At 39.9% G+C, this 21,752-nt stretch overlaps 2 long non-coding RNA genes across 2 annotated transcripts in view; both read left to right on the forward strand.

Moving 5' to 3' along the window:
- The window catches only part of LOC135204442 (uncharacterized), a 441,768-nt gene that overhangs the window by 239,439 nt on the left and 180,577 nt on the right, over positions 1-21,752 (forward strand). The gene's annotated exons all lie outside the window — the stretch shown is intronic.
- Positions 13,016-14,069, forward strand: LOC135204441 (uncharacterized). The gene is made up of 2 exons (XR_010312218.1): positions 13,016-13,541; positions 13,865-14,069. It is a non-coding gene; the product is annotated as an uncharacterized LOC135204441 (long non-coding RNA).

The following is a 21,752-nucleotide window of genomic DNA, read 5'->3' on the forward strand; positions in this document are numbered from 1 at the left end:
TTAAGCTAAAACAAAACAACATCGTTTTGTTGGAGAAATTGCATCTCACTGTCGGCTTTCTACTCTAGGTAATCCATATTTTCCTCATATAGGGTTGACCGCTGTAACGATCATGTGTACCACCCCAAAAAAAAGTAACATTATAACGCTTCTGACGCCAGGGTGGTCACTATTCGGCTGACTTCTGTTGTTGAGAACGGAGCTAAAGACCTCTACTCTCCTTCGAAGTAAGTATTTTCTCCAAGTTTAAAAGTTAAGGCCAAATTTTAAGATTTAAACAGAGAGTAGTGAAAGGGTGTCCACGGCAGTCAAATCTCACCAGACTCGTTCAACTGTTTACTTACAACTCAAAAGATTTAGAAGTTACGCCATCGTCGATGTTTACGGAGTCGCTGTGTCAATACTGCCCATTTCTGTGATAAATCTGCACACACACTTGTACCCACAGACCCTGGGGCACTTTCATCACAACAATCGGAACACGGAAACTTACCAGCTCGTTATTGTTAGTAACAACTGTTTTGGTAGAAGAGAGACGACGAAGCTGCACTTCGATAATTTTTAATAAATATAAGCAAAAGTATTTTACATATTTATAATGATTATTTGAAATATTCGTTATTGAAAAATGTAACTCGATTCTGACTCAAATTAAGTAATTAGAACGTTCGTTTAATTCCTGTATTGTGACGTCAACGACATCTTAGAGCTTTCGTACCTATTGTAAAGAATGTGCTTTACTCAACTTTCTGGAAAGAAAACAGTTTACCAGTTTATTCATGCAGATATCAGTCTATTCATGTAATTGTATAATCGTAATGCGCATATATATCCTTTATTATTTACTTTTGGGGGTGGATCTCTGAAGATGTTTTACTGCTGGATTATCGCTGTATTGTGATGCAATCGTTTCGGTCCTCTGGGCCTCTGTTTCGCACACATAAGAAATTATGGGACCGAATTTTCAATGACCAGAAAGTATTTACAAGAGGAAAGTTAGCATTGAAGGGCATATGTTTTTGATTGAACGCAATCAATTTATTCAATAGCTAGCTTTAAAAATGCTTGATTCGAAAAACTTGATTGACAACTAAGCAGCATATCTACTATGGGTTTTTCAGCACAGTGTAGCACGTTTATTTGGCAATACCTATTTCTTAACGAACACTCGTACAGAACGAAGATTTGCTATAGTGCATTACACCCATGCCGTAATTATAGGGTATCGTGAATCACTAATTGTAAAGAATAACGACACTTTCCTTGTACCAGAGACAAAACTCCATGATGAAAAATGGATACCACACGTGTAAAAAGGCTCCACGTACCGCTCCCCCCCTTCCACCGCCACCTCCTTTCCTTCTTCCTCCCTATCGCCTTCTTTTCTCTCTCTCATCTCTCTCTCTCTCTCTCTCTGTTGCCATTTTGGTATGTGTTGACCCTCCAAAACTGGTATAAGACTCACCCAAAACGTTGAAATTGGTGAAATTAGGCTATGGTATTAGAAGTCTATATACATAATATTAAAGCAGTTTATCATTATTGCATTACTATGACAACTAGATCATGGACCATTTATAATAATAATCGGCTAATGTGTGAACCTCCGCACTAATGTTGGCAACGATGATTTTGCCATTCTTGAGCATGCAAATATTAAAGGTACATTATTTCTGCATACAGTTATTAAAGAAATTCAAAATACTAACATAGACTTAAAGCAATGAAAATTGCTAGCAAAAACAAAAAAGAAAAAAAATATATAATCCACTTATTCGTAGTCGTTCCTCTATGTTTTTCGGCAGCCAGATGTACGACGAGGTTAGAAACATTGGATTGTATCTACTTTAGAAATATCTGTAATTTTTTCGGGTAATTTGGTTGCAAAAGGGATAATATACATGAATTAATTAAGATTTTTAAATAACAAAGTAAAGTTGAACTAAATAACGTAAAGTAACCAATTTAGGAATAAACCTTTGCATTTTCGTCGTCTTCTGTTCGTAACTGTGTTTGTGGCGCGCGCGCGCTTAGGGACCAGAACGCAACTTGTTTAACGTGCAATGTGGATGAACTGAGACCAAAATGTGATATATACAATCAATAGCCACTGTTGTACAGTTTTAGTTGTGATGGCAGTAAGGTAAAAACCACCGATTACAAGGTAGAAATGATTCAGTTCAAACCATGACCCCAGGAATAAAAGTTTCATACTTTACTAAATAATAGGCAGACAAAATGGTTGTTTGTTCATTGCAACTTACCTGTCAGATATATATAAATGCTGATAATTTTCCGACGACCGACAGATAACACTTAACGACACATCTTTAGGTGGGAGTCAGGTGATAGTACCCATTTCCCCGCTGGGAGTCGGGTATCAGGAACCATTCCCATTTTCTATTACATAATTTTTCTGTCGGCCGGTTTTGTGAACATCTTCCTGGATTTGGGAAACTTTTTGGCTACTTGATTACCCTTTTGGTTCTTTTTGATTAATTGACCTTGGATCGGTGCTATGCACACGTTTATTTAGTGGATTGATTTGATTTTGTTTTTGGACTTCTCTGGATAATATTTCAGGGTCCTAGTACAACTAGCAGCTAGTTCTGCTCTAGGACTGATTGTAGAGGTAGGCTACTGAAAAGCTTCAGTAGACCCCACATACGGTATGTAGAGTTTGCGGGAGCATGAAATGTGTGGTAGAAGCCGTTTGCAAGGAGTGCTAAAGATTTAACAGATTCTGAGTGAAGGCGTATGAACCTATCTTAGGAACGTGAGAAAGGATAGGTTATCGAGGTCTTCCTCCGGAGTGTTTCAGGTGTGCAAGCATTAAGGTTTCTCCTGTTAACCCTCCTTCTGTTATGCGCTAACCCTGTAATTGTTGCCTCCGGGCCCTGAAGCGTGTCCGTTAGAAGTAATACTTTATCCTTAATTTGGAGTCGATTCGTAATCTAAGAAATCGAAAAGTGTTGTCTCTGAGAGCAAAGTGGATGTGCAAAAGTGCAGTGGATACCCCTTGTGTAGTTGAGGTGCTCGATCGGCCTCGTTTCGCCTCTAGGCCTGGACCTCTGCTTGACTCCCAGACACTGGGAGGGAGTCAATGTCGAAAGCCGAAGGATGTTTACAAGGACCCCCACCGATCACTGCTTCCCTGTCGGCAGTTACTGATGAAAATCCCAGACTGCCAGGGAGCGTGCACGGGCACGTCTCCTCAAGGAGTGTTTTCTCGTCATCGGTAGGCTTCATCCCCACGTAAAGGGGTGGAGTTCTCACGGTGCTTCCCGTCCGCTGAAAGGACGGCGCTTGATATTGACGCTTCACGTCCTAGTTCTCTGAAGTTGCGATCTTCTCCTGACAGTGCGTTCGCTGCTTTTTCCGCCGCCGAAAGGCCGTAGAGAGTCTTCGGACTTGGATTCGTTATTCGTTGCGGGCGATACAGTCGCTCTAGAGCTCGAGAGGAGGCCGTACCTGGGAGGAGAGAGATGCGTCCCCTCGCCGCTCTCCTGCTCATCTGGAGGAGCAGTCCCTCCCGTAGCAGGAAATTCGCCAACCAAGAGGATGATTCAGTCCCGGCGCAGCAACTTCAGGACGCTTCTTGCTTCTGAGAGAGTCCCTCTGCGCGTTGTAGAACAGGTGAGAACTCCCGTGAAGAAGTCAAGAACTGCTCTTTTCTCCTCGCTCGCCTCTCTCTTCGTTTCGAGTCTCCCTCTAGATTTCGTTTCGCGCCCCATCAGCAGCTCTCTAGAGGAGGTGAGAATTTCGTTTCTCGCTCTCAGATGAGCTACCTATCTCCCGCTCTCAAGTCTCGTATGTTCGCAGCGAGTGGTGTACCGCTGAGCGCGCTTCTGTGCAAGTGGAGCGCGCTTCCGGTGCCGCAAACGCGCACCTGTTGTTGATAAACGTGCACCATTTGGGCGGCGCCGCGCGCTGACTGACGCTCGGCGAGCACCCGTGAATCTCAATCGTGCACTAGGGGACGCGTCGTTGCGCGCCAGTGGACGCCTAAGCGTTGTTTAGTAGATTCGAGCGCGCACCTGTCGGCGCCAAACGTGTGGTGATTCCGGACGTCCAAGCGAGCGCTGGTAGACACCATTTCCTCACAATGCAAGTTCAGGTGGATGGGAAGGACCCTTCTTGATTATTTTCTTCCTGTTCGTCAGTTTGTCTTCAGAGTTTCCTCCTCCTACTTCTCCGTTTCTGAGGAAGGAGTTAGAGACAATTTAGTGGAAGCATGAGGAAAACAGCAACCAGCTACTGTTTTCATCGGACTATAAAGGTTTTGAGGCGTCCTTCTACAGTCGGAGTTCGAGAAACTTTTCAACCGGAAGCCCCTTCGACTCCCCCTTCCTCAATTTTCTTCTTTTAAAGCAACGAAGGCATCGGTTCGTTAAATGAAGAAGTCGCTTTCCCACGAAGCAGCATTCCGGAAAGTCCATGATGGATGGAGAAGAGAAGCGTCAGGAAATCCACTCTTTTAGCTTTATAGCCGCCATCAAGACTCTGCGTAAAGCAGGCATGTGGTATGAGACCGGGAGAGACATAGGGGTTCAACTACCAGCCGCCTCTGCTCAAGGTGACTTCGGGAGCATCGTGACGCCTCCAGGAGCCTTCTGTCTTCATCAAAAGTCACTTGGCCCCCCATAATGAGTTCGACTTTCATCTAAAAGGCCTCTCAGGCCGCTAGAGGTCTTCACTTCCTTGACTGGTGTCTTGGAGTTTTTTAGATGCCAGGAATCCAGGAGTTCTGATCTATTAGTCTTGGGAGCTGTCCAGTGTACGTTCTGTATGGACAGGCCGTCAGGGATGTTCTGAGGAGTTGGCTACGCACTTTAGCTCGGGATTCTCAAGAGAGAGCACTCTTTGTAACTTTCACGGCCAATCGTCCTCTCCAACGCAAAAGGCGACCTTGCGTTTCTCTCCGTTCTCAGACATCTCTTCCCCCAGACTATGGTTAGGAACATAGCTTCAAGCCTTACAGGAAAGTCAACGCAGATCTTTCTGGCTCGTCTCCTAGAAGCCAGCAGCTGCTATCATCTTCTGAGTTTCGTTTTGCCAAGAACCGAGCCCTTTCTGCTGATCTTCCTCGAAAACAGCTCCCGATGAAGAGGCCTTCCAGAGAAAAACCCCTTGCTCGTCCAAAGAGTAGGAAGTGATTGTGAAAGTCCTTCAACGCCGGTAGGAGCCAGGCTTCTTCGGTTCGCGAAAGCCTGTGAGAGAGAGATGCCGACCCTTGTTCGCTGGACGTCGTGAGGAAAGGTTACATGATCCCGTTCTTGAATCACCCCCTGCTCTCCTCAACAAACCAAAGATTTGCTACCTCTTCTCGAGGGAGAACGAAAGTGCATTTCGATCTGCTGAACATGAGCGAGAAGCAAGCGTTGGAACATGTCTTCGACCTTGAATCTCCGATTTTTACAACCGCCTGTTCCTTGTGCCGAACCTTCGGGGTGTGGCGACCTTCCCTCGATGGTCAGCAAGCCTACTCTCTTCGTTTACAGAAGAAATCAAGATGGAGGAACGACTCAATCGGTCGTCAGCTTTGAGACCGGGGGTTGATGTCTCACTAGACTCCAAGGACGCGTATTTTTCACGTCCCCATCCATCCCCAACAAGGAAATACCTGCGTTTGTCCTGAAGGGAAGGTATTCCGATTCAGGGCGCTTTGCTTCGGTCTGACCACAAGCGCAATGGGTTTTCACCATTCTCATGAAGAACGTGGACGGCTGGCTTCTTGGAGAATATAATGTCTCTCTCTACTAGACGACTGGCCTTATTCAGAGCTTCTCGCGGAACGGTGTCTGTAGGACCTGCACCGACCATTGCTTAGCAAAGTCCCTGGTGCTTCTGGTAAACCTCGAAAAGTCCGCATTTGACTCCCGTCTCAATCTTTCTCTATCTGGGGATTTCAAATGGCCTCAGTTGCTTTTCGGGCTTTTACCGTCCCAGGGGCGACAACTTCAATTGCTTGGAGAAAGTGGCGACCTTTCTGGGAGGAAACATGCCTCGGTGAGGGAATGATAGTTTGCTGGGACCATTTCCTCACTGGAGAATTTTGTTTTTCTCTGGGAAGGCTGCACCTCAGACCTCTTTCAATCTTTCCTAGCCACCTTGGAAGAACAAAACAAGATCTGGAGCGATCTTGTGTTTACGTGAGAGTTAAGGATCACCTAAGTTGTGGTCAGATTCCTCGGAAGCTCGCAGAAGGGCTCTCCCTCAAACTTCGGAACCCCGACAGTGTTGTTTTCCGACCTGCGTCGTCCTACGGGTTGGGGATCAACACTAGGAGTGAAGAAGTGTCGGGCACCTTGAGAAGGGGAAACAGGTGTCTGGCCTCATCTGAAAGAGCTGTCAGCCTTTACCCTGGCTCTCAGGTTCTTCGGGAAGAAGTATCCGGCAAAGTCAGTCAGATATTCGGACAACGCCCCCAAGCCGCTGCAGACCTAAGAAATCAGGGAACTCGCTCGGCCTTCTCTGTTTGCATCGCAAAGAACGTTCTTTTATGGCGAAAGCGCAAGAAGTCAACTATCCTGACAAGGTTCGTGTCAGATTACAAATGTTCGAGGCGGACCTTCTCATCGACGAGGCGCTTATTGCCGACAGAGTGGACCTTCAACCAAGAAGGTTGTCAGTCGCTGTGGGGACCTGTGGGGCTGTCCACAGGTGGATGTCTTCGCAACTTCCAGGACGAAGACTTCAACTCTATTGCTCCCCGTTCTGGACCCGGGAGCAGTCGCAGTAACGCCCTACTTTGGAGTTGGTCCGGGTCTAGAACATTATAATCTTTTCCCCCCCGCTCAAGACTCGGGAGTGATAAAGGAAGTTACGCGGCATTGGAAGGAGCGAGGAATACCAACTCATCGCCCACTTCCTGGCCGGCAAGCCGACTGGTTTCACAGAGGTGATGTCCTTCCTTGTAGACTTTCCGAGGACCCTGCCCTTAAGGAGAGATCTACTCAACAGCCCCACTTCGAGGATGTACCACAAAAAACCTCTCTCCGCTCTGAGTCCCTGGACTGCGTTCAGAACTATCAAGAAGTTGGCCAGAGCGAGGTTTTTTTCAATACCTGTGGGCGAAGGCGATTGCCACCGCAAGGAGGCCACTCCTCATCGCTCTGTACCCAATCGAGTGGGCTGTCTTCAGATCCTGGTGCAGGAAGAAGGGCCCTTTCCGCCACCACAAACCTCTGTGATCCCAAGATAAGCTGACTTCCTTCTTTTATCTGAGAGAGGAAGTGAAGTTGGCTGTTCCAACTATTAAAGGATAAAGGAGCGTGCTTGTTCTGTAGTCTTTAGGCACAGAGGACTCCGATTTTGACTATAATAAGACATTCATGATCTCATTAGATTGTTCGAGACTAAGATGTAGTCCAGGCCTAAAGTACCCCTCGTGGACTTGGATGTGGTGCTTCAACATGATTTGATGTTGATCACTTTGAACCGCTTCATTCCAGTTCTATCAGAATCTGACGAAGAAAACGATCTTCCTGCCGCTCTGGCGACTGGCAAGAGGTTATCGAAATTCAGTCCATTAGCAGGCAGATTGCTTTTCAGACAGTAGTGAGATTTCTTCTTTAGTCCATGTTTCTAGCAAAGAACGAGAATCCTTCCAACCCGTGGCCGAGGACCTTTGAAATCAAAGGTTTTCGATATAGTGGGAAATGAACGTGAGAGATTTCCTTGTCCTGTCAGGGCTCTAAAGTTCTTCTCAGAGAACTAAGCTTGCAGAGTGTCTCGGACAATTTTGTGGTGTCAGTGAGAAACCTGAATCTTCCTATGTCGAAAAAACGCACTGGCGTTCCTTCATCAGGATACGATTAAGAAGCGCATAATAGTGTTTGATATTGATTTGAAGCTTCTGAAAGTAAAGCCAGAGGTGAGAGCTATTGCTACACTTCGGTAGCCTTTCCAAATAGGCGCTCAAATATATTTTAATGCCACATTTTGAGAAGCAATTCGGTGTCGCTTCACACTACCTGCGGGAGTGTGAAAGTGACATCGAAATTGCTTCTCCCCGGACCATACATTGCTTGCGACACTGTTTTGGGGGCAGGAGGTAACACTCAGCCTATCCTTTAGGGATTAGGGGGTTTTTAATTTGTGTTTATGGTTGTGGGTGACCGCCTGGGGCGGGTCTCCCTTCCATTAGCTTAGTTAATTGGGATACTTTGGTAAACTAGGGGCCCCCCCCCCAGGGGGTGGGGTGGTATGTTTGTCTCGTTGCCCTCATTATATGGCATGGTCTAGTACGTGTCGTGGTCTCCGCCCCTGTTGACAGATCATCTGAGTGCACCAGCTTCATAGTCCTCTTACCTTTGCTGCACTCTAGTAGCAACCGCAACTACGTGTCAGTAATCACGAAGCCCAGCTATGCTAACAGGTAGGAACCAAGATATCAAATATTCTGCATATAGGTGTTTTCTATCCTCTATTCTGTCTCTCCACCCCAAAGGTGGGATTCATCTATATATATACTGACAGGTAGTTGCATGAACAATGATATTTGTGTTAATGATACAATTAAAGTTTGTTCTACTTACCTAGTCCAATATATATTAATTAATTTACCCGCTCCAACTCCCCTCAGGATACAGTGGAAATAAAATTATGAATAGAAAATGGGAATGTTTCCTGATACCCGCCTCCCAGCTGCGGGAAATGGTTACAACCACCTGAACTCCACTATGTGTGTCGTACGTTTTAATTCTGTCGGTCGTCGAAATTATCAGCTATATATATATTAGGCTTGTGCCTTGTATGATAAGCGCCCCTATGAGGTATGTAGACTACGCGATAATCTATACGCTAAGTCGGTTGGTATTGCACTTCCATCTCAATAGTGTCTTGGGGTTTTGTAGATCCACTTACGAAGTGGGGTATTATCTTTACGGAGGACGATGTGTACTCATGTGTGTCTGGTGAGTTCTTGTAGAAAACTCAAGGTATAAAATAGTATATTCTTCTGAGTTTTACATGATGAGAGCAGGTATGATCGTACAAGTCTTCTATGACAGAGCTTGATCGCTTCTGCCAATGATGTGGCTAATCCTATTCCCTCTACTAAGCTTGGTAAAGAGGTTACAGGTCTTCTAATGACATAGCTAACTCTCTTCTGCTGTCATACCATCTCTGTTACAAGTTATGAGGGAACAGACCAGTATTTCGAACATATGAACATACTATCAGATGACATTAGTTTCAATACGAACACACAATCGAATGATACACGCTACAGATCACGTTGGCCGTTGAATAATATTCGGGTAGTTGTCTCAGCAGGGAGCTTGGGACTAATGTTTATAAACAATTGAATGACTACAGGTGACGGCATGGTTTCTTAGCCTACTTCCTTATTGTATGCCTTCATCTTTAGCGTCTCTAGTCTGATCACATTTCCTGCCAAGCACATCTGGTTGACCTCTTTAGTTTTGACTTTTATATATAGGACTACATTCCATATTTTTTTTATTATGTAAACACTTACATTAGCTCGGTCAGCTACCAAAACCAGCTACTGAATATTACTCAAACTTGACTTGCATCGGACTTATAGGATGTGGATACAGACACTATGTTGATACTATATATCTATAAGTAAAATAAAATCAAGGGTACATGATTTGATTCAAGTAATAAAATATAAAACAATGATATTGGTAAATATAGTGATCACTGTGATATGTTATGATACCGTTTTTCACTTCACTCTTTAAGATACTTATGCTTACAGAAAATACTATGTACTCTGATAATGCAGAGATGAGATAACATGATAAAAACATATTTTAACTGATAAAAAAGTTTCATATATGAATTGATAAAATTATTACTGTTTATGCTGATTGATTCGTTGATTTTTTATGCTAAATGTTATATAAATCTGATTCACTTCATCAATGATACTAACTCATAGATGACTGCAGTATTGGTAATGCAAGAGGTAACATTATTATAGGCTACTGATTTGTTTATAACATATGTATATTGATTTCATAAAATGATGATTAATATATGTGCAACTTTAAATAGATTCCTATTGCGGTACACCAAAATATATTTAGATTCTGTTATTTATGTCATTTATATAAGAGATTCCTATTGCGTACACCGCAAAGATATTTTTCGACTCTGTTATTTGATCAATTATATATAGGATACTGATACTTTATATATATAGGATACCAGACAAGCTTATATATCAGGATACATACCGAGGTTATACTACTTCACTTTTAACTACTTTTCGACAACTTTTCGTCAAAATTACCCAGTTCAGACCAACCACCTATAGCCAATGAAAACGGCCTTTTTCAATGTTAAAACAAGGGGAAAATTTGCCTGGGCGGGTCCCAACGTTCTATTTTTGGCCTCAACTTATTCCTCTCTGCATCCTAAGCCACGGTTAACGTTCGCGATGAATAGATCATCCCAGCACGAGTCCTTCGCCAGCAAAGTAGAGTTGAATATCCTTCGGGTCGTTAATTGTCGGAAGTATGTCCCATTCGTTGGTCGATTCCCGACAGCCCGCCCGGAGCTTCCCCGCATTAAAACGGTTAACGACGGATACGGTTTCGGTCGAAGGAAAGAAAAAGTCCCATAAATTCCTTTTCGCATTGTAGGCGGTTGTTACTTGACTGGGTGTATTCGTCCCTGCGACGAACGATTTTTTTTTGAAGTTGCGATGTGAAACTCTCGTACTGCAGATACTGTAACCATTTCCATTAATCAGCCTGTAAGTTAAATTATACGTGTCACAAGGGCAAAGTAAATTCAGACAACATCCAAATACAGGGGAGGGAAGCGAGCTATTTAGACAGACCTTTAACCACATGGTCGCTGATATTTTGGAATTCAAAGGTCCCGCTGTACAAACTTTTTTATCTCCTGGGCATTAACAATGAGTGACTATCCAGGTCTATGATGACTGTTAAATATCCATAATTATAAAAATATATAGATATCATTACATAATCTCAAAGAAAATTTCGATATTACTGGTAGTAATTACAGACAAAGAAGTGGAAAACGGAGCTAATTGTAAAATTGCCAGGCAACATAAAAGTCAAGAGAAGATTAATCATGATTCTATGTGCCCTAACAAAAGTTTCATATTCAATTTTCTCGTGCGCGTCCTCTGAGTTAACTTTTAAAACATTATTAATAAGGTAGGCGATGCACGAAAAACCCACTAGGTGACTAATTCTAAATAAACTTTGGGTTTTTCAAGAAAATGTGACATTTTCCATGAATGTTTTACTTGAAATGTAATAGCTCATTTTTTGCAAGGTAAAGTATCCCTATCCATACGTGATAACTTCTAAATGTCTATGAGGTTCCGAAAAAAGTAATTCATTTGATGTTATAAAATTCTATTCCTTATTTTGTTTAATTTAATTGTAAAATGATTGCAAGTCCTTAACTAATTGCATTACCACACCATCGCGGATAAGAATATGTTATGTGGCCTGTCATGTGACCTATGAACCACATGTGAATTCATGAACTACGCATTCCTTTCTCCATCAATCTGCTTTTGCAAGCAGAGCGACAACACAGATGAGCCTGTTGTGTAGCAGATTATTGAGGTAAAAGGATACGATGCTGGATAACGGCATGATGACGTCGTCACTTGGCAGGAGATTGCTCTCATCCAGCTAAGAGTTCTACTGCTGTAAAGATACGACTTTAGTATTTCTAAATGATATTTAGTGTTTTAATTCTCCGCCCGCATGGAGAAGAATGTCTGAAAAAAAAAAAACAGTACCAAAATTGAACAGTATTCCTTATTGTTAATTAAATATTCCTGATTCAAACATATGAAAGTTTCCATACAATTCTATATATATTATTAGCCCTGTATAGATTCATATAGATTATTTCTAGTCACATTTTCACTTCTAGACTTTCCTGACTTTAAAATCTTTTTGTATTTTATTTATTTATTTTATTTATTATTAGTTTTATTTATTAATTTATTTATTTATTTTTTTTTTTTCATTGACTACGAATATAAATCACCGGGACAGACAATATGTCAGTAGGTTTTGGATATGTGTTTGAACTTTTAGCTTATTTGTCATTACTAAAGCGTTAAGTTAGAGTTCAAATCTTTACGCATATATATTTAGATATTTAATTAACCTATGGTTACGTTTTGCTTATTGATTTTATCGTGATTCCTTTTTATTATAATTTGTAACCCTTCCGACTTCTTACGGAGTGTATTATATTGACTCAACTTGTATCCATATTTATCTTATTTTTTTTATATTTAATTTAGTTATATATTTTTTTTTTGATATATATTTGATAAATTAATGGTTGGCTTGAATATGTGGCAAAAGTGTTCTAGCGGCGTACCGTATAAGGCTACTTGCGGCATCAATTCTATAGATACAAGATATAAATGATAAAGGTATTTAAAACCGCGAGAACCGCTATAATCCGGTCGGATCCAATATCACGAGTTGTAACTCGTAAGACATTGACACTTCCTATTTAATTATCCGTTATTCTACCAAACCGATTGACTCTGGGTGATCAAATATATTATTGGTTTTTCTTAATGAAAGGAATTCACACAACGTGTTAAGGAGAATATTATTGATGTACACCACCCGAGTCACAGATTATTATGTGTTGAATTCCATATTTACTGATTTAGCACTCATAAATATTCCTAACGCACTCAATTGCGGTGTTTGTTTTTAGTGCTATTAATTCTATATAACGTGTCAAGGAACTATTAACACTAAGAAGTGTTTATTCCCTCTGTCAGACTCGTATTCTGTTAATAATTCTACGTATATTCTTTCAAGGATTGATTTGGCACAGGATAGGCTCCTAAACTGACAGGTGTCTTAGTGTATCCCTTGTTTTCATGACACGTGTTACAACTAGTTATGTGTGTCCAGAAAATTACGAATATAATTCGTAACTTTCCATTTTTGTTTGTATTAACCGCATATTTTTGACTCAAAGGGTAGTAAGTAGTAGTTTGATAGTTTAGTTTTAAGTTGGTATTCAATTAGATTGTTTTCATTTTTAACCCTCTTCCATTGGTTCCCTTATTACCTTGTTATACTATACAAGCCGATATGGTTATGTACTGAAAGACAGGAGTAGTCATCACTCAGTCCGCAGTATGGCAGCAACTCCTCCTCCATTCCTCTAAGCCTTCTGTGAAATTACTAATCTTCGTGTTCAAGTGTTTTTCGCAGATGTGTTTCTTCGTTGATAATTATACAGTGAGGAATATAAACAATATGTGGATGTTGTAAAACCCTCACTGGACCACTGGATAGCTTCTTCGACTGGTTTGCCACGACCATGTGCCACGTCGAGACGTATGCAGTTCTGAAGTCCTCGTCCTCGAGTTATGACCAAGGGCTTACTTTGATGTATTCAGCATCGTTGTGTGTGATTGAGCCCAAGGGAGTCCTAGCTTGATGTGTCGTATAATTGGATCCTTTGTCTGCAACTTGCTCTTGTGGTGAACGTCGTCGTCACTTCCACTTATATGCCTCTCTGGACAATAACAGGTATGGGGTTCAACTGAAGGAAGCGGGTTTTAGTTAGATTCCTTGTTATTGCCAGTACTTTCATTTACATTTAAGTAAAGGTCTTGCTAAACCCTTAATTATTAAATAACTATTCTTGGTCCTTTTGAGTCAATTTATTCATATAAAATTCCCAGGTTATTTGCGTTAAAGGTTGCATTGTTATGAAGTTTAGGGCTTTGGTTAATTTTATTTTGTGCGAAACCCTGTAAAATTTATGCAGCTTAATTTTGAGTAATTCTGGGTTAGTTTAATTTGACTTACTGTTTCCATGTCACTAATAGTGATATTGTTCATATTTTTAGGACAGAGTGGTTACGAACTAAACATATTCACTGAAAAGGACTTTCTCGCTTGTCTGTCTACGTTTTGGATGAGGTCCTTTCGTCGACAGGAATTCCATTTAACTATATAGCGGTCTAACATACGAATGTACTATTTGGCTTGCCACCTTCAGCGTGTTTGTTGTTAATTGTAAGGTGTTAATAATTATATTAATCTGTATGTTAAGGCTGTTTAAATTACTTTCCTAAGTTTTGTTTAATTGAATATGTAAAAATATATAAAAAAAGTTTAGTTCATGGCGCCCAACGTGGGGCTTTTAGCGAGAAGGTGGCAAGTGTTGACGGTCAGGTATAGCTCGTTGCGGGGGTTTCCAGTGGTCCAGTAATTTTACTTAGTTGTTGTTAAACGCTAATATAAATAGATCGCGAAATATCGTGACGTCTTGTGCGGTGAGGTAATTGGCATTTTGTAACGTGCTTGTTTGCATTATAGTTGTAGTTCGGTGAGATTTACAGTTATTTCTTACGTGACTATAATAATTTAGCACTTTTTTTGATTTCATGTATTAAGTTCTTTTGGCGTACTTTTATTTAGCGTGTGTTTAATTCGGTGTATATTGAATGTAGCAGTTTGTTTGTTTAGCTCCATTTACAGGTACCGCGTTCAATTAGTTTATATATAGATTTACGCGATCTGTTTTTTTGCTTTTGTTTGGGTAACTTTATTCAGCTAGATTAAAATGTCAGATTTAAAAGCTGTAATTTCCAGGCGCAAAACGGTTCGTAAAAAAGTTACTGTTTGTTATGATAAACGTGATAGTTACAGGGTTTAGATCCAGCCTTGCAAACGACCGAAAAGGGTCTTCTTCTTAACTACCAGAAGAGTTTATTGGAATTGGACAAAGAATTTTTTAAATTGAAGTTTTCAGATGACGGGGTAACAGAAGCGGCTTTAGATACCGAGAGTGATTTATGTCAGGAATACCAGGATAGAATCCAGACTTGCTTGTCTTTGCCTGCCTTGCTTCTCTCTCTCAATCATTCTAATGTTAGCATTGATAATGCTCGTTCTTTGTTAAAGCAGCCCACTGCTCCTTTACCCAGGTTACCAGTAAAGAAAACGAGGACTTCACGTCATTTCTTAAGGAATTCCGAAGTACCACTAGTTCCTTTACATACCCAGATCGTGATCTTTTGTTGTTGCTCAAGCAGCAAGTAGACGGTCGTGCTAAATTGTTGTTGGATTCTTTAGAGGCGGACAAGCAAACCTTTAATGATGCAGTAGAGCTTTTGAAGGCAGCATTTGCTTCGGAAAGCACTCGTAAGGTAAACACGATCAGGCAGTGACAGAACTTAAGTTAGGCCTTTCAGATGATCCATATTCATATATTTCAAAATTCAGGACTATACTTCAGTCTGTTAGTACACTAGAAATAACGGCAGATGATTTTATACAGTACTTTGCATGGTCAGGTCCTTAATGAACAATTTAAGAAAGAGTTGGTTCAGATTACCAATCAAACTCGTCCTAGCTGTAAGGATATTAAGGCGGATAACTTCTTTACTGCCCACTGAAAGGTATGAGAATGCTAGGAAAATTTCAAAGTTTAAAGGTCCCGCTATTTCTGGAAATATTCAAGGGAAGAATCAGGATACTTCAACTAGTTTGGCTATCAAAGTCGACTCTAATATTAACAATGCATTAAAAAGCTGCAGCTTATGCCAAAAGGTAGATTCAAAGGATATTAATCACTTTATGTCCAAATGTCCAAATTTCCCTACTGCACAGGAGAAAGTATCTAAATTGTCAGAGTGTAATGGCTGTGTAAAATGTGGAAGTTTTATGCACCCGACTACTAAATGTTCTTTCAGGTTTCGCAAAAAGTGCTATCATTGTGGCGGTTGGCATTTCTCCTTTTTATGCATAAAGACAAGCTCCACCCAAAGTAAAAAGGAGCAGTCTAGTTCTGTTACAGTTAAAACAGCGACGAACAGTGGAGTAGCAATACTACCTAATTGTAGTAGTAGATCTGCTCTTCCAACTTTTACTTTCCAAGTTTCAGGTCAAGGGAGATTATTCAGAGGGCTCAAAGATACCGGTTCACAAAGCACTTTTGTATCGGAGAGACTAGCCAATTTTGGTAAATTTAAACAGTATATGCAATGATGTTGACTCGACAGTTAATGGGTTTTAATGGGCCCAAGGTCTATAAAACTAGAATAGTACAGTTGCCTATTACTTTTACCACTGGTGTAGTTGAGGTGTTTGCTATGGTTGTGCCTTCAATAAATATAAAGTTATCCTTACCTGGTTTAGGGAAGGTTTATTAAGCCTTTAAACATAAAGGTTATTCTTTCGCTGATGCCTTTTTCTTTTTTTTTTTTTAGACCAAAAATCTAGTGAAATTAGTGACATTGATGTCTTGTTAGGTTCAGATTCCTCTCATTGTTTGTTGGGAAAAGACGTTGTATTTGGCAATAATGACCCCTCTGTATATATTGATACGTTGTATGGCATTATGCTAACAGGTAATCTTGACAGATTGATCAATAATGTGGATTATTTGCAGACTCGCGACAGTAATTTCTATTGCATGAACACTGATTCCAGTGAGCCGTTGTTATCTTTCCCAGTTGTGGACTCTTCTGTAAGTATATGCACACATTCTTTTTTTATTGGGTTGTGATGATTTTAGTCCCTCATTTAGTGATGAAATGAAAGACCTTGATTTTGGTAATATTGCTACTAGTTGTAACTTTAATGTATTGAACACTAAAGGCAAGGTCATAGAGGAAAAGTTAAGAGAGGCCACTAACCATATACTTGAGGCAGAATGCCGTAATTATCTTAATTATGATCAGCCTGAATGTGATGAGCAGACAACTGATCTGAATAGGAAGTTAATTGACTTCACGCTAAAGAATCTTTTCAGGGAAACAGATGGTAGGATTGGGGTTCCTGTGTTGTGGAATGGTAAACTATCTCATTTACTCGCTAAGAATGAGAGGTTAGCTAAATTAATTTTTAAAGTCTACATTAAAGAAACACAAGAAAGATAAAGGGAATTTGCTATTGATGGATCACACTTTCAGAGATCAGTTAGCCGAGGGTATTATTGAACCTGTAAATAATCTTGAACAATTTAAATTAGAACACCCAAATTATTCTTTCATTCCCCACATGGCTGTTTTCAAGCCTCAACGTGAGACAACGAAATGTAGGATAGTTTATCTCTCGAATTTGAGTGAAAATGAACGTAATAAAGCTCTGAATTTGTCCCATAACCAGTGTATGTTCCCGGGCCCTAGTCTGAACCAGAAAATGTTGTCCGCTTTCATTCATCTTCGGTTCGACAAGAAATTATTGACATTTGATTTGAAAAAGGCATTCAATATGTTGACTTTGAGTGAGAACGATCAGGCAAAACTTCTATTTTACTGGTTTCGTAATGTTAGGAAAGATGACTATACCCTGGTTCCATTTCGCAATGTCAGACTAAGTTTTGGTTTACGTTGCAGTCCTTTTCTCCTTATGATATCACTTTTTTTTATATTGATTATCAACTCTGATAAAGATGATGACAAACTGAAAGAATGTAAGAGGTTGATCTATTCATTAACATACATGGACAACGGAGCCTATTCTTGTGAAAATCTTGATACCCTTCAGTGGGCTTATTCGGTTTTACCCAAAGTGTTCGAGTCCTTTAAATTTTCAGTACAGCAGTTAATAACTAAGATATTTCTTTGCAGAGTAGAATTGATAAAGATATGATTATTGAGACACTATAGAGAATAAATTTTTGTTTGGTTTGACATGGAATAGGGTAAGTGATGAAATTTTCACCAAGCCTATCAATCTTAATGCTGATGCCAGTACTAAAACGTGAGGTTTTGACCACCATAGCTGCACAGTTCGATATTTTTGGGTTTAATTTGCCACTCATGAACAGAAGTAGGTTATTCATGCACAGCTCCAATGTTGTAAAGAACTTGATTGGGACAAACCTCTTAATAATGACTTGGTTCGTGAATGGAAAAACATATAGGCAGGCAAATTCCTCCCCCCACATAATCATAGTGCCAAGGTTTGTTGGTCCTAGGGACGTGAATACAAACTAATAGCATTTACAGATGCCAGTCGTTCTCTTTATGGTGTTGTAGTTTTTTATATGTCATGTTGAGACAATCGGTGTTGTTTTCTACAAGCTAAAAAACCGTATGGTTAATACACATTTGAAGAATAAGGTCGATTCCGTCATTGGAACTTAATGCAGTTTTGTTTGGTGTTGAAGCTTAATGGACTTACACAGAGACCTTACCGGTGATGTGTGTATGAAGCCAGTTAACATATCTGAATTACTGTTGTATACGGATTCATATGCTCACTTCATTGGCTCGATTCTTGTGTGTCCAAAATGGAAAAAAATGCAGAGACTTAGTGTATTTACCACTAACAGGCTTAATGCAATCAGAGGTTATGTGAAAAGTACCCTGTTTAAATTTTGTTTTGTTTCAGGAAAAGAAAAACCCAGCAGACAGCACTACTCGCCCCTTTTCTTATAGGTCTCTATGAAAACAAATTATCTTATTGGACCAGATTCAAACTTTATTAAGACTGAAGATGAATTATCTGTTGTCATTCCTAATCCACGGACTGTTGACAAAATGGCTCCTGTCATCGATCATAATGTATAGTGGAATTAATTCTGAACATTCTCTAAATAGTTCCGAAATGCTCATTATAGAACCTAATGATATTTCTGATTCAGGAGATTGGGTTTTGATTCACCGAAGAGTCTTGCGGTGTGTTTATGAAATGGAAGCAGAAGATAGGGATAGAAGGCAGTCCTAAATCACCTAATAGTAACCTGTTTGCTCAGGCCCTTAGCCAGATTATATACAGAGCAAAAATTGTTTTTCCCTGAAGTTTTTTCGTATTTTCAGGATCAAAAGGTTAGACTTAAAGACCTACCTAAGATAGTTACTCAACTAAATGTTTTTCTTGACAATAATAACGTTATTAGGGTGAAGAGTAAGTTTAAGACATGGTTGGTCAAAATGAATTTCCTATATTGTTGCCTAGGGATAGTGCTTTAACTAGACTAATTGTTCTTGATGCTCATTCGAAATTATCCCACTCTGGATGTTATGCTGTATTGTCTGCCATTAGACGTACGTTTTATGTCCCTCAAAACTTTTCTACCATTAAGAAAAATTCTAAAACTTGTGTTCATTGTAGGAGATTCAACAACAGAACTTTCCAGTTGAATCAAAATGTTTATAGAGAGTTTAGGTCTGACCCACCATCTATTCCCTTCAATAATGTTTTTTATTGACTACCTAGGTCCTTTTCCCCACAGTTAAAAGGACTCTGAATCTCAAAAGGTTTTGTTACTTATTTTTGCATGTACTTGGAGTCGAGGAATTGATCTCAGGATATGTAATGACCTCTCGGTCAAGGAGTTTTAAGATCATTCCAACTTCATTGTTTTAATTATGGAGTACCACAGCTTGTTGTCAGTGACCTAGGCTCTCAGCTTGTTGCAGGCGCCAACATAATTCATGATTTTATCAGTGATCATGAGACTCTGCTTTACTTTGAGGAGAACAATGTGAAGCCCTTAACCTTTCAACAATACTTTAAGGGTTGTAGCAAACTCGGTTCCTTGGTCGAGACGTGTGTGAAAATGGTAAAAAGACTGCTCTTTGGTTCCATCAAGAATTGGGTTTTTTATCTTTTTGCAGAGTTTGAATTTTGTGGTAGAACACACTAAACATCTGGTTAATAAGCGCCCTATTGCTTTAAAAATGGATTGAGGGAAGCTAATGTTAATGATGTACCCGAACCTATAACCCCAGAGAAATTGATAAGAGGATATGATACTCTTTCTTTAAACCTAATTCCTTCACTGCAAGGAATGCCTCCTGATCCAGACTGGCAAACACCAGTTAGTTTAACTAGTCGTATCAACGATGAGTTTGAGAAACTTCGTAAAGTTAGACAAAATTTGATTGAGAATTATCATTCGGAGTTTCTAGGAACACTTGTATCACAAGCAGTTGATAAGAAGGATAGGTACCGTCCAGCCCAGCAACATAATATTAAGGTAGGGGACATAGTCCTTTTAAAGGAACTTAACACTAAACCTAGCAGCTATCCTATGGCTATTGTCCAGAAACTAGAAGTCAATAGCAATGGTGAGGTAACTGGAGTGACCCTTTTAAAGGGTAAGACCAAGGAAGTTATAAAACGTCACATCTCGACTTTAATTCCTTATCTAGAGGTAAAGGATTTGGGTGAAGATGACTGTATCTCTACCCCTGATGTTGATCAAAATAATGACACTAATAATCTTCGTGTTCGCAGGAAGGCTGCGATATTAAGTGAGCAGCGAACACGAGAATATTTGAATATGTAGGTTAAGTATGACTGAATTTTTATACAATTTACATATTAAATTGTATCCCTGGCCTGCAATGTCCAGAAAATTACGAATATAATTCGTAACTTTCCATTTTTTGTTTGTATTAACCGCATATTTTGACTCAAAGGGAGTAAGTAGTAGTTTGATAGTTTTAAGTTGGTATTCAATTAGATTGTTTTCATTTTTAACCCTCTTCCATTGGTTCCCTTATTACCTTGTTATACTATACAAGCCGATATGGTTTATGTACTGAAAGACAGGAGGGTAGTCCATCACTCAGTCCGCAGTATGGCAGCAAACTCCTCCTCCTATTCCTCTAAGCCTTCTGTGAAATTATTAATCTTCGTGTTCAAGTGTTTTTCGCAGATGTGTTTCTTCGTTGATAATTATACAGTGAGGAAATATAAACAATATGTGGGGATGTTGTAAACCCTCACTGGACCACTGGATAGCTTCTTCGACTGGTTTGCCACGACCATGTGCCACGTCGAGACGTTATGCAGTTCTGAAGTCCTCGTCCTCGAGTTATGACCAGGCTTACTTTGATGTATTCAGCATCGTTGTGTGTGATTGAGCCCAAGGGAGTCCTAGCTTGATGTCGTATAATTGGATCCTTTGTCTGCAACTTGCTCTTGTGGTGAACGTCGTCGTCACTTCCACTTATATGCCTCTCTGGACAATAACAGGTATGGGGTTCAACTGAAGGAAGCGGGTTTTAGTTAGATTCCTTGTTATTGCCAGTACTTTCATTTACATTTAAGTAAAGGTCTTGCTAAACCCTTAATTATTAAATAACTATTCTTGGTCCTTGAGTCAATTTATTCATATAAAATTCCCAGGTTATTTGCGTTAAAGGTTGCATTGTTATGAAGTTTAGGGCTTTGGTTAATTTTAATTTGTGCGAAACCCTGTAAAATTTATGCAGCTTAATTTTGAGTAATTCTGGGTTAGTTTAATTTGACTTACTGTTTCCATGTCACTAATAGTGATATTGTTCATATTTTTAGGACAGAGTGGTTACGAACTAAAACATATTCACTGAAAAGACTTTCTCGCTTCGTCTACGTTTTGGATGAGGTCCTTTCGTCGACAGGAATTCCATTTAACTATATAGCGGTCTAACATACGAATGTACTATTTGGCTTGCCACCTTCAGCGTGTTTGTTGTTAATTGTAAGGTGTTAATAATTATATTAATCTGTATGTTAAGGCTGTGTTTAAATTACTTTCCTAAGTTTTGTTTAATTGAATATGTAAACAAAAGTATATAAAAAAGTTTAGTTCAATGTGCTTTTTATATCTGTAAGCATTGTAGGCCAGTAAAATAGTGATTTGGCTTTCTGTGACATAGGAGGGAACCCTGGATGACGGAATGCAACCAGTTTATGACGATTGGTATGAAAGAGATTATTATTACTACCTGGTCGTTAGTCATCTGCTGTGTTCTTCGGGTTTTCTCGTCACGGACCTACATATAATAT

This window comes from Macrobrachium nipponense, chromosome 47 (genome assembly GCF_015104395.2).
Source record: "Macrobrachium nipponense isolate FS-2020 chromosome 47, ASM1510439v2, whole genome shotgun sequence".
Classification (NCBI taxonomy): Eukaryota; Metazoa; Arthropoda; class Malacostraca; order Decapoda; family Palaemonidae; genus Macrobrachium; species Macrobrachium nipponense.